The sequence below is a fragment of the Arachis ipaensis genome, chromosome B09, assembly GCF_000816755.2.
Source record: "Arachis ipaensis cultivar K30076 chromosome B09, Araip1.1, whole genome shotgun sequence".
NCBI lineage: Eukaryota > Viridiplantae > Streptophyta > Magnoliopsida > Fabales > Fabaceae > Arachis > Arachis ipaensis.
The window spans coordinates 73,921,312-73,934,391 of NC_029793.2; the positions used below are offsets into that span (position 1 = coordinate 73,921,312).

Consider the following 13,080-nt stretch of genomic DNA (forward strand, 5'->3'; position numbering starts at 1 on the left):
TTTATATCTACATGAATATTATATATAAAGTGTTTTATTTACCATTAATGAGTGTAAGTTCTAAAGTCAAATTTTTTTTTTGAATTTTCTTTGCTTTATTAACTATTTTATAAATGAGATCTGCTACATATACAAGTCTTTTTGGTATATAAGTTTATATAAGTTGGCCCAAACCCAACAAAAACGAGCTTCGGTTTAAATTGCGTGTAAACACGCGCTTCCCTAACTCTTGAATAACACAAAGGGTTCTTTTCCCTCAATCAAAACTGCAACATCCAAAATTCAAATAAGGATAAAAATCTCTCAAAAATATCTGAAAATTATCGCGAAAAATGAAGGAAGTTGCAAAGTTGAATTCGAAAAGAATTATGAGAAAATGAAATAAGAAGATGAAGAAGAAGAAGTAGTAGAAGATGAGGAGGAGGAAGAGGAAGAGTTTTGAATTATGCAGAACTTATCAATTCACATACACCGAAAATTCTTAAATAATGCACTCAAATATCTTCGTGTTACACCCAAATTTGCTGCAAATACAAAAAAATATTTTCGCTAATGCTGCATTTTTTCTTCTTTTCTTTCTAATTTCTTTCTTTCTTTTAGTTGAATGAATATAAGTTCATTCTCTTCCAAGTAATTTTGCAGCATTATGTGCTTCTTCTTCTTCATTGTTTGATTTTTTTATTTTTATTCTTGTTAAGAGAGTAAAACAAGAAGAAACTTGAGAAGGTAAAATAAAAAAGAAAAGATGAATAAGAAAAAAAGAAGAAGATGGTGATGATGATGAAAAAAAATAAGAAGAAGCAGTAGAAGATGAGGAGGAGAAAGAGGAAGAGTTTTGAATTATGCAGAACTTATCAACTCACATACACCGAAAATTTTTAAATAATACACTCAAATATGTTCGTGTTATACCCAAATTTACTGCAAATACAGAAAAATGTTTCCTCTAATGCTGCATTTTTTTTCTTTTTTCCTTATTTCTTTCTTTCTTTTAGTTGAATGAATGTAAGTTCATTCTCTTTCAAGTAATTTTGTATTATTATGTGTTTCTTCTTCTTCTTTGTTTGATTTTTTTTGTTTTTATTCTTGTTAAGAGAAGAAAACAAGAAGAAACTTGAGAAGATAAAACAAGAAAAAAAAGATGAATAAGAAAAAAAAAGATGATGATGATGATGATGAAAAAGAAGAAGAAGAAGTAGAAGATGAGGAGGAGGGAGAAGAAGAGTTTTGAATCATGCAGAACTTGTCAGTACACATACACCGAAAATTCTTAAACAATATATTCAAATATCTTCGTATTACATCAAAATTTGCTACAAATATAGAAAAATATTTTCTTTAATGCAGAACTTTTACATTACATTCAATTTAAACCATCAACGATGAACAACAATTTTCACAAATAAAAATATTATTCACCTACAAAATCATAAACAACTAACGAAAATATTAACTAGCATCGAACCACAACTTAACCACTTGATTGAATTCAAAATAATAATCAACTTTGTTTTGGTTCAATTGACAATATAAACTTGAATTATTCATTATCTTCAACAATGAGATAATCGTTCAAAACTGATTTTAGAGTTTGATTTCAAAAACGTAGAGAACAAACAAAGAGAAACACATAGAACGTAGAGATGGAAGAGAACGTAGATCGAAAACGTTGAGAAAATTTGAAAATAAAAACGAAATTCTTTTGAAAAAGACAGTTATATATTCGCATGTTGATTGAAAAGTTAGTTAAATTAAAAGGCGTGTGAGGTGAATTAGGGTAAAATGACTTATATAAACTTGTATGAAAAAATGACTTATATGTGGAGAATAATTATAATAGTATATATTTTATTTTTAAATAAAATTGATCCTTTTTTAGGTAAGAACTAGAATTTTGTCATTCTTTTATAAGTCTAACCTTACTTTTATTCTTTAATTATATAATGAGTGTTCTTAATTAATTTTTTTCTTTGTAATGAAATTGGTCTTTTACTGAAATCATTTATAATGCATCACATCCATCATGTGTTCATCCTGAGTTATTTTCATTGATCCGGATGTTAATTATATGGATTATAAAAGTTCAATATAGTAGAGGTAGTGAACTTCATTTTGTTAAAGGATGGTTGGATCTTTTTATATACTATGACTAACCTAATAGAATGTGAGTGAAGTTATTTTTAAGAAAGCTAAATTGTCATTGAACTAAATGTAGTTATTCTTGCCTTACCTTATTACATGGATAACAAATAATAGAGTTTATTTAATAAGAGAATGGTCTAAATTTGTATGGATTCTATATATTCAACTTTATTAAACTATTTTCATTAGTTGTCATCGTTATAAAAATAGTTCTAACGTATAAATATGCTTTTTTTTTTGCATTTATGACAAATTCATCATATTTTCGGTGAACTTTTATATTTTTTATAGAGTTTGCCTTATTCTCCGACGAACTTCAATATGTTTCTTCATAAATATCAAATTGGGTGAGAAAAAAATTAGAAAATTAACAATGACAACCATTGTCACTAAATACCTGTGTATTTTTAGAGACGATGATAATGGTTGTCATTAGTGCCGGCAGGGACAGATTCAGAAATGTTATTATCGAGCTAATAACACATATAATATTAAAAATTATGTAAAAAATTATATAATATAAGATGTATTACAAAAATATACCGATATAGAATATATTTTAAAGTACAAAAAAGTGTACTTTTTACTAACGAAGTGGTCGATTCTTCGTATAATAAAATTCATGGATAATAGAATTTGTCAAAATTTCAGCAATTTTTTTAATATAATTAAAAGGTAATTAGCAAGAAATTCATCTTTTATTTTGTTTCTGAGTTATTTTTCACAATATTCATAGTTGAAAAAGATCTCTTAGTTGTAACGGTTGAAACAGAGAGAATTAATACCAAATGAATAAAAAAAGATGATCATACGAAGAAAAAGAATTCACTTTATGAGATTTAAAAATTTTTATTTAATTAAAAAATATTAGTAATAATATCTTTTTCAAAATTTTTTAATATTGTTACTTACATTTTAGATATTAGGAATCATTAATATTTAAATTAGATTGGACTTTTATTTATACTAGACTAAATACTAAATAATTTTAAAAAAAAATTAAATTATACATAATAACTTATTACTATTAATTTTTTTTTAAAAAGTTGGGGGCTGAGGCCTCCACTCGCCCCTTATGTCCATTCCTGAGTGCCGGCGATATTGAAGAAGCTATACTTGTTTTTTTTCAAAGATATATCTTTTATTGCATTAAAGAACTTTATACTTGGAGTACATTATGTTAAGACAAAGGAATTTTTCAATCGAGATGTTAAATAAAATTTATCTAATGGGTAAAGGAGAGAAAGAAAACAATTAAGAGAGGAAGAAGTTCCAAAGCGCTAGTAACTGCTGTTCATAGAGAAGGTGATTTGAGAAAATGATGTCGCCAATATTGCTCCTCCAACAATATCGCCTGAGACAGAATTTCCCTAGGTTCCTGGCGTTGGTCCTCAAAGACTAAAGCATTCTGCGCCAACCAAATCTGCCATAGAAGGTAAGCCACCTGAACACTTCTGATTCTGAAATTGGGTTTGGATTTCTCAGATTCCATGAATTGACTCCACCAATCCCAAGCTTTTAGGTTAGGGTCGCGGGAAATAGTACTAGCTACTGGAGAGCTGTTCCAAATTTGAAGAACTTATGGGCAGAAGACAATGGCATGCATCGGTGTCTCCGGCGTTGATTGACAGCAGGGACAAAGGCTGTTAACTTATGGTAATTTCTCGTTCAATTTTGCTTTAACTGCAATGCCTTCATGGGCTAATCTCCAAGCAAATAATTTGACGTTTGGTGTTACTCTCATTTTCCATAAGGTTTTCCACATTTCTGAGTCTGTATATCGGGGATGGAGTGAATTCACTAGAGGGTGAAAGAATTGGTATGCTATATTATACCCAGATTTTACTGAGTACTCCCCTGAATTGTTATTGCACCATACAATCGAGTCTTTCTCTTCTGTGATAGGAATTTGTTGAATTTGCTGAGCTGTGTCTAGTGGGAAGGCTTCCATAAGGAGTTGGTAATTCCATTCTCCCTCGGCTGTGATTAGCTGTCTAACCCAGGTAAGCGATTCATCTCTGCATTCATTAACTGCAATGCGAAATGGTGGTTGGTCCCCAAACCATGGGTCTTCTCTGATTCTGACAGATTCCTGAATTGAAACTTTGCACAACTCCTTTCTCCAATATTTTCCTTCCTTCCAAAAGACTCTGCCAAGCCCAGTATGGTCGATTTCCTGGTTTGGCTTCTAGATAGGAACTGTATCTGAAGTACTTATTCTTGAAGATTTTGTAGAAAAGAGAATATGGTTTAGTCATCAGCCTCCATCCTTATTTAGCTAACATGGCTAGGTTGAATGCCATTAGGTCCTTAAACTCCATACTCCCAAAATTCTTTTCTCTAGTCATAGTGTCCCAACTGATCCATTACATCTTCATTTTATTCTGTTTCTGTCCCCACTAAAATTGCTTCATCATTCGGTGCAGTTCATCCAAGAGGGTATCTGGGAGTTTGAAATAGCTCAGAGTATAAATTGGTATAGCTGAACCACTGCTTTGATCAACACCTCCCTTCCACTAGCAGATAGAAATGATTTCTTCCAATGCGAGAGCTTCTTCACCACATTCTCTTTTATAAAAGCAAATGTTTCTTTTTTGGATCTATGTACTATGGAGGGTAGCCCCAAATATTTATCCTGCGTCCCAATATTTGGGACTTCCAAAGATGACGCTAATTCAGTTCTGATGAGTAAAGGGGTGTTTTTGCTGAAAAACACAGCAGACTTGGAGAAATTAATTTGATGTTCACTTAGTCTGCCATATAGTTGGAGAATTTGGGATAGATTAGAGCAGTTGTATTGGGTAGCTTTACAAAATAAGAGTGAATCGTCGGCAAATAGAAGATGATGAATAGTCAGACATCTACTGTTCAATCACAGTCCTTGAAAGAGGTTATTCTGTTCTCCTTTGTGGAGCAGATAGGATAGACCCCTGCGCAGAAAAGAAATAGATATGGTAGGAGGAGATCTCCTTGTCTGAGACCCCTACTTAGTTTGAAAAAATTAGTTGGTGTACCATCCACAATAACAGAATAGGATATAGTAGAGACACAAGCCTTCATCCATTTAATCCACTTTGAGCAAAAACCTAACTTCTTCATAATAAACCACACAAAACTCCATTCCACCCTATCATATGCCTTACTCATATCAACCTTTATCGCCATGTCATTTCTCCCATGGGTTTTATTCTTTAGAAAATGCATGCATTCATGAGCCATAAGAATGTTGTCACTAATGAGTCTTTCCCAAATAAAAGCACTCTGATTGTCGCTTATTAACATACTCATAAAAGGTTGAAGTCGATGAACTAGAACTTTCGAGATAATTTTGTAGAAGACTGTGCTGAGACTGATTGGTCGAATTTGATTCATAGAAGTAGCTTGAGTCACTTTAGGTATCAAACAAATTTGGGTAGGGTTAAATCCCTTTAGAATGCTGCTGCCACTAAAAAAACTTCTCATAGCCTTGCATACATCCCCTCTAATCCTACCCCAATAGAACTGATAAAATTTTGCGGTGAATCCATCGTCTCCTGGGGCGGCTTCTGCATTAATGGAAAATGTAGCCCTTTTAATTTCATCATCTGAGACTGGTTTAGTTAGACTCCTATTCATTTCAGAAGAAACTTTGACTCCAAGTTCGGTGAAAAATTGAGAGGGATCTTTTGGATTATTGCTTTCAAATAGATCAACAAAAAACCTCTGTGCCCTGTCGCCAATTGCCTCGGGTGTGGTGCACCAATTCCCCTCTTCATCCTCTAATTTCCATATCTTGTTTCTTTTGTTTCTGGACTGGTTTTTTGCATGAAAAAACTTGGTATTTTGATCTCCCCATTTTAGCCAGCTCACTCTTAATTTTTCTTTCCAGTAGCGTTCTTCACTAATGTGGGCGGCAGCTAGTTCATCTTCTAATAATAGAATCTGTTCTTTGTCTGCTGTTGTTGGGTCTGCCTTGACCACTGATAATAGTGCTTTCAGCTCGTCTATCTTCTTTTTAGACTTACTTGTTCCAGCTGATTGTCATTTAACCAGTTCATGTCTGCAGTTCTTTAATTTCTGAAATAGTTGGTACATTGATGAACCTGGAAAAGAAGTCAGTCATGCCTCAGATACAATTTTATCAACCTTTGCCATTCCACACTATCTCTCTTGAAATCTGAAGCGCCTCTTGCCCTTATGTGTTGTCTGGTTAGTGCACATCAGGAGCGGTCTGTGGTATGATCCTGTGTCTTCTAAGTTAGTAGCATTGGCCCAAGGATACTCCTCTCTTAGTTTAGGAGATAGGAGTCATCGGTCTAGTCTTTCTCGAATAGCACTATCTTGGCAACTTCGGTTTCACCAGGTAAACTTATCACCATTAAAACCTATATCTATCAATTGTCCTCTGTTGATAAAGTCTTGGAAAGATTGGATTGATTGAGCTGATTTCTCCCTTCCTCCTGTTTTTCTTGATTAGACAAAATTGCATTGAAATCACCAATTATTAAGTGTCGTTCTCCCCTATTCTCCATAAGATTTAGCAGCACCTCGTATTGGTTATTGCGAATGTGATCAGAGCTGTGTAAATGTACTGCAAAGACTTTCCAAATCAGCTGTCTTTCTTGATCCTCTATGGAAAAAAAGGATGAAAATTTTCTCAGCTTTTACCACTTCCACCTTTACACCTTCTTTCCATGCAAGCGCTAGTCCACCAGCCGTTCCATTAGGATTCACAATGAAGATTTCCTGATAACCACAATTTCTAAACTGCCTTTCAATATAAGAGGGTTGTTGTTTAGTTTCACACAAAAACAACACCTCTAGGAAATGAAAATTCTTAATCCCTTTGATGTTGTGAACTGTCAGGGGTTTCTCCAAACCCCGACAATTCCACATGAGCATCTTCATGACCCTTGGGGTGCCGCTTTTGGGATGGCACCCTGTAGTTCTTCAGAAACCTCAATTGCATAACCAATTCCTTCATGGTCTGTCTCCTTTTCTCTTTACTCAGAGCTCCTTTTTGCTCCAATAATTGGTTCAATAGAATCCCTCACCTCCGACCTTCTTGCTAGCTATTTGATTTTCTGTTTCTTCTTGCACCTTTCTGAATTTTCATCATTGGTTCCCAGTTGAAAGCCTCCTATTCCTCCTATTTTCATCTCTCTCCCAATTCCTCCTAGGATCTGGTTAGCTTCAGTACCAGATAGCAGTGGTAGGTTTTCCATGTTATGATTCTACTTTGTGGTGTTATAGGAATTGTGTATGGGTGGTGGATTTGTGTGTTCTTTTGGGGCTATGTTATTGTGAGAGAAAGGAGTATATTTTGGGTTGGATAGTGATAGTTGAGAGAAACTTTTCAATAGGCTCACTGGTGTAGGCTTACTATCTGGGTGAATTAACCTGACTTCCTTTCTTCTATGATTAGGGTAGGCATTCTCCTTAGTTTCATCAATTCTCCAGCCAAGTTGATCTGCCCTTAACTCCTTATTCCATCTTTCTTCCACTTCTTGGTTTATTTCTGAAATCTCCAAATAATTAGCACAGTTTCTAGTTTCATGTCCAATGTGTCCACAGAAGCCACAGTAAATCCCAATTTTCTCGTACTTCAGCATGATTTCAAATACAATTTTGTCAGGGCTTGATACCTTAATTGACCGTCGAAGAGTTCTGGTTACATCTAAGTTGACTCTCACTTTCATAATCCTATCCTCTTTTCCTCTCATCAAGAAGGAATCCACCTCCACTACCTCCCCCAATCTCTGCCCTATCCTCATTGCTGCTGTTCTAGTTTTGCAAAATTCTGGCATTCCCCACATTTGAATTCATACTGGAATTCTTGTATAGTCCTCTTCTTCCACCTTCATATTAGGACTTCATCGTTTTAAATGTATCATAAATTGTCTGAACAACCATGGAGACCCCCTTTTCACCTGGATAACATCAGCTTCTTTATTAAAGAAAAATTGAAAAATATTCTCTCCGTATGATTTAACTCGAAATCCCTCTGGATAATTCCAAATTGCAGTAAAAGCACCATCCATTGTACTACTACTAAATCCCTTATCCGCCATTAATCTCCCTATAATCCCTTCCCTCACATCTTTCACTTCAAGGTTCACGATCTCTTCCACTTCCACTTCTTCTCCTAGAGAATTAGGATTTTGAGTTCCACGTACCTCCCTTGCTGCCATGTAGAATTTGTATAGAAGAAGATAGAAAAGTCAAAGGAAAGAAGATCCTCACAATGATTTGTGCTTATGCCTTACTGATTGAAAAAAAATTTAAGAATCATAAAAAATCTTAGCAGAGTCACAAAACCCTACCAAAGCACAAAAAATTCTAGCAGAGCATTTTTAAAGAGTACGTACTCTCAACAAAAAATAAGTTAAGAGAGCCAAGTTTTGACTTTAAGAAGCTATACTTGTTGTCCGTGTAATCTTATATACCGTTGGAAACATGATAATAGATTAAAAATTGGAATTTTCGAAAATTTGGGTAAAGTTCGCCGGATGCGGCGAATTCTATAAAATTATAGAAGTTTGCACGGGTTAGGCGAACTCACTCTAAAAAAATCGCATTATTAAAATTAAATTTGGAATATTGGGTTTGGAGAAATAATATTTTTTTATTTCAAAAAAAATCCCTCGAATTAAGGAGTAAATATGTTAGTCTATTAAACAATTTTTAAATTTGAATTTTGAAAATGAAATAATATTTCAAAATTTTTTTTATTGTTCAAAATTTTATGATTAGTTTATTTTAGGTAGTTGTTTTGAGATTTTATTTTGTGACATCACTCCCGGTTAACTTCTATATTTTTATAGAATTCGCCTTAAATAGGTTTCTTCATAAATATCATATCAGATTAGGTGAAGAAAAAATATTAAAAAATTAACAATGACAACCATTATCATCATCTCTACCAGAGTACATAGGAGTACACACGAATAAGTCATATTTATTTTGAAAAATCACGACAATATTGAAGAAGTCATACTTATTGTCTATGTAATTTTGTGTATTCTTATATACTGTTGGAGACAATGAAGATTAAAAATTAGATTTTCCAAAAATTTGGGTGAAGTTCGCCGTGGCAAATTCTATAAAATTATAGAAATTCACGCGAGTTAGGTGAACTCACTCTAAAAAAAATCGCATTCCTAAATTAAAGTTGGAATATTGAGTTTGAAAAATAATATTTTTTTTTATTTTATTTCAAAAAAAATCTCCCGAATTAAGGGGTAAATTGTAAATATGTTAGCCTATTAAACAATTTTTAAATTTGAATTTTGAAAATGAAATAATATTTCAAATTTTTTTATTGTTCAAAATTTTAGGATTAGTTTATTTAAGGTAGTTGTTTTGAGATTTTATTAGATTAGGTGAAGAAAAAACATTAAAAAATTAACAATGACAACCATTATCATCGTCTCTACCAGAGTACATAGGAGTACACACGAATAAGTCATATTTATTTTGAAAAATCACGACAATATTGAAGAAGTCATACTTATTGTCTATGTAATTTTGTGTATTCTTATATCTTATATACTACAATGAAGATTAAAAATTAGATTTTCCAAAAATTTGGGTGAAGTTCGCCGTGGCAAATTCTATAAAATTATAGAAATTCACGCGAGTTAGGTGAACTCACTCTAAAAAAAATCGCAAAAATTTATTTTATATAAAATCCTAAATAGAATAACTTCTTATTATGACTACAAATAATGAAAAAAAATATAATAAAATAATCATGAAATAGAACGTGTATTAATTGAATTGTTACAATTCAGATAAAATTTTATAACACATATGAGACATTAAAGGTACAATTAATATATTATTGTTGTTGTTGTAATTAGGGTTAAGTACTTTTTTCGTTCCTAAGGTCTGGAGTGAAATTCAAAATCGTCCCCGACCTTTTTTTTTTTATTAAAATCATCCTCAACGTTACAAATCATTATAAAATCATCCTTTTTTTTCATAAATAATATTTTTTTAGACAATTTTACCCTTGAACAAAAATAAAAAACTCTCTCCACCCTCACCATTGTCTCATCATCATCATCATCATGGTTACACCATAAATCTAACCATAAAATAAATCAACAATTCAGCAACAATAACATCCACAAAATTAGCAACAACATAAATTAAAAAAATTAAAAAGAAAGAACTCATGTATATGTTCTTTAAAAATAAAAAAAAGGAAGAACGAATAAAGAAGAGAGAAAGAGAGTCGCAATGTCTTCTCTTTTCATTTTCTGTCTCTGCCATTTACTTCCCACCACCCTCAACAGTTCTCCCACCTCTATCACACCACTGTCTTAGCCTTTCTTTTTTTTACTACAACAAATTCATCACAAGTCTAATCTTAACTCTGCCTAAAATCAATAACAACAACACAGACAAAGAGAAAGTAAATAAAAAAAAATACAGAAGAAAGAAAATTAGAAAAAATAAAAAATAAAGAACAAATTGAAATCTACAGACAGCACCATGCCTTAGCAGCCAAAACCCTTCTGTTTTTTCTTCTATGGCATCCCCTTTCTGTTCATAATAGCCCCCTCCTAGATTCGTTCTCTCATTTCTCAATCCCATAACCTTTTTCTCAAAAAACGCTTTCAATAATTTGTCATTTAATTCCGCCGTGGAATTGTCTTCGACGACTATGGCATTTTTGGGCAGAATGAATACCGGATCGGCAACAACTCATCGACGTCTCCTTCCTCCACCGCGTCGTTCGCAGTGCCGCCATCATCTGTTGCGGCTCCTCCTCCGACAGCAACAATGACCGCCTATGGTTTAAGTTTTTGAAGAAGCTTTTACTGGATGAAATCTCTTTATTTTGTGATTCTTTAATTTGTGTGTAATTCAATCTTTGTTTCTGTGATAATGGTGATGGTGATTGTGATAATGGTAATAGTGATGGTGATGAGAAGAAGATGAGTGGGGTTAGTGGTGAGGGAGATTTAGAGTTTGGGACAAAGAGAGAGAGAAAGAGGTTCGATGATGATGATGAAGGGGATTAGGGATAAGTGATGAGAGAGAGAAAGAGACTGGAAGAAAGACAGAGAGAAAGAAACTCGGTTATGATGATGAAGCCTGAAGGGGGGGGGAATTGGGGGTTAGTGGGGAAGGAAAAGGTTTTTTTAAGGGCAAAATTGTCTAAAAAATATTATTTATAGACAAAAAGTTGATTTTATAACGTTTTGTAACGTTGAGGATGATTTTAATAACAAAAAATTGTCGGGGACGATTTTGATTTTCACCTCAGACCTTAGAGACGAAAAAAATACTTAATCCTTATTATTATTATTTTATACCATTATTTGGTATTTATATAAATTACAAAAAATATAAATTATTTTATATCAGTAAAATATATTCATGATAATTTTTTTAAAGAAATGTTTCATAAGTTACTTATTCTATTATTCTATATATAATTACGTACTATATGTAAAAGAAATTAGAGAAAATTTTATTTCACAATTTTTTTATTACTGTGTATTTTCATAATTTTTCTTTTATCAAAACACAGAAAAAAAAGAGAGAAAAAAAAGGTATTAGTCTAAACCATAAATTTAGAGTATAATTTGAATTTCAAACATGCTAAAATTAAACTTGACTCATTTTATTTTATTTTATTTTAAAACAAAATAAATAATAATCAACGGAGTCAAGAACCAATCCATATCACTATATTCATACAGGTTTACGAGTATCCCATAGTGTATTTTTATAGAGTATGTAGCACATATGCTTCCACAGAATTGTCTTCAATTCATAAACTTGTGCACTATTGTTCAAATATAGAGGACTTCTAGTTCTTCAAACTGAGATGCTTGAATCTTTTGGTGGAGTGTTAGAAAACTTTCATGTAGCTTTTCCATGAGTTTCACTAAAGTGACGAGTACTTGCTACATCTTCAATTGGAACTGTATCGGAAATTTCTTTTAAGATTCTTTCTTCAAGTCTCACTGCTAAGGCACCAACGTTTTGATCCAGATTCTTAATCTTGGTTGTTTCTGTAAAGGTGAACACAAATTTCAGCAAATAACTAATAATATTATGTATAATATTTTTCATACATTATATATTAGGTAATGTCTAGTTTGAATTTTAAAAATTTTAACGTCTATTAAAATAATCTTTGATTTTTAGAAAGGAGCAAATTAATTCCTAAATTTATAAATTATGAATCTCGTTTGTTTTTAATCTAAGTGTCGTTAACACTGATATGGAACATTAAAATATTAGTGTAGCATCTCTAACAATAAAAAAAACATGATTAAAATTTCAGTATAATTAAATAGGTGTCATAAATTAGTTAATTAAACTTATTTTGATTAATTGATTTTATATTAGTGTAGACACTAAAATGAACTTAATTAACGAATTTGGCATACATATTTGTTAAAATCTTAATCATGTCATCTTCGATTGAAGATGCTACATTAGTATTATAATACTCCAAATCAATTATATGTTAACAGTAGTTAAATTAAAGATGAATACAATTTATAAAGTTTAAAGATCAATTGATATTTTAAAAAATCAAAAACTATTTGAATGAGTGGTTAGAATTTTCAAAAACCAAATTTGATATTAAATCTTTTATAATAATATATATATACTTTTAAATGAAGAAAATTAAAAAGAGATGTATAATAATATTTTGTTATGTTACTGACTAGGAATAGGCGCAACATCATTGCCTTGTTGGAGAATCCATGCTAATGCCAGTTGGACAGGGCTGCATTGGTGCTTCTTAGCAAGGCTTTCTATTCGCTCATATATCTTCTTGTTCTTCTCCAAGTTCTGTGCTTAGTAGCGAGGATGAGTATTCTAGTAAATAAAAAAGTAACCATCTATTAGACATTCAGAATTTACTATCTTATTGATTTTTTTAATAATTATCTTGTGAAAGAATTCACTTTTTTACTAGATATTAAT

At 32.0% G+C, this 13,080-nt stretch overlaps 1 pseudogene; it reads right to left on the reverse strand.

The window, feature by feature from the left end:
• LOC107615596 overlaps window positions 11,827-13,080 on the reverse strand; it is a 9,307-nt pseudogene continuing 8,053 nt past the window's right edge.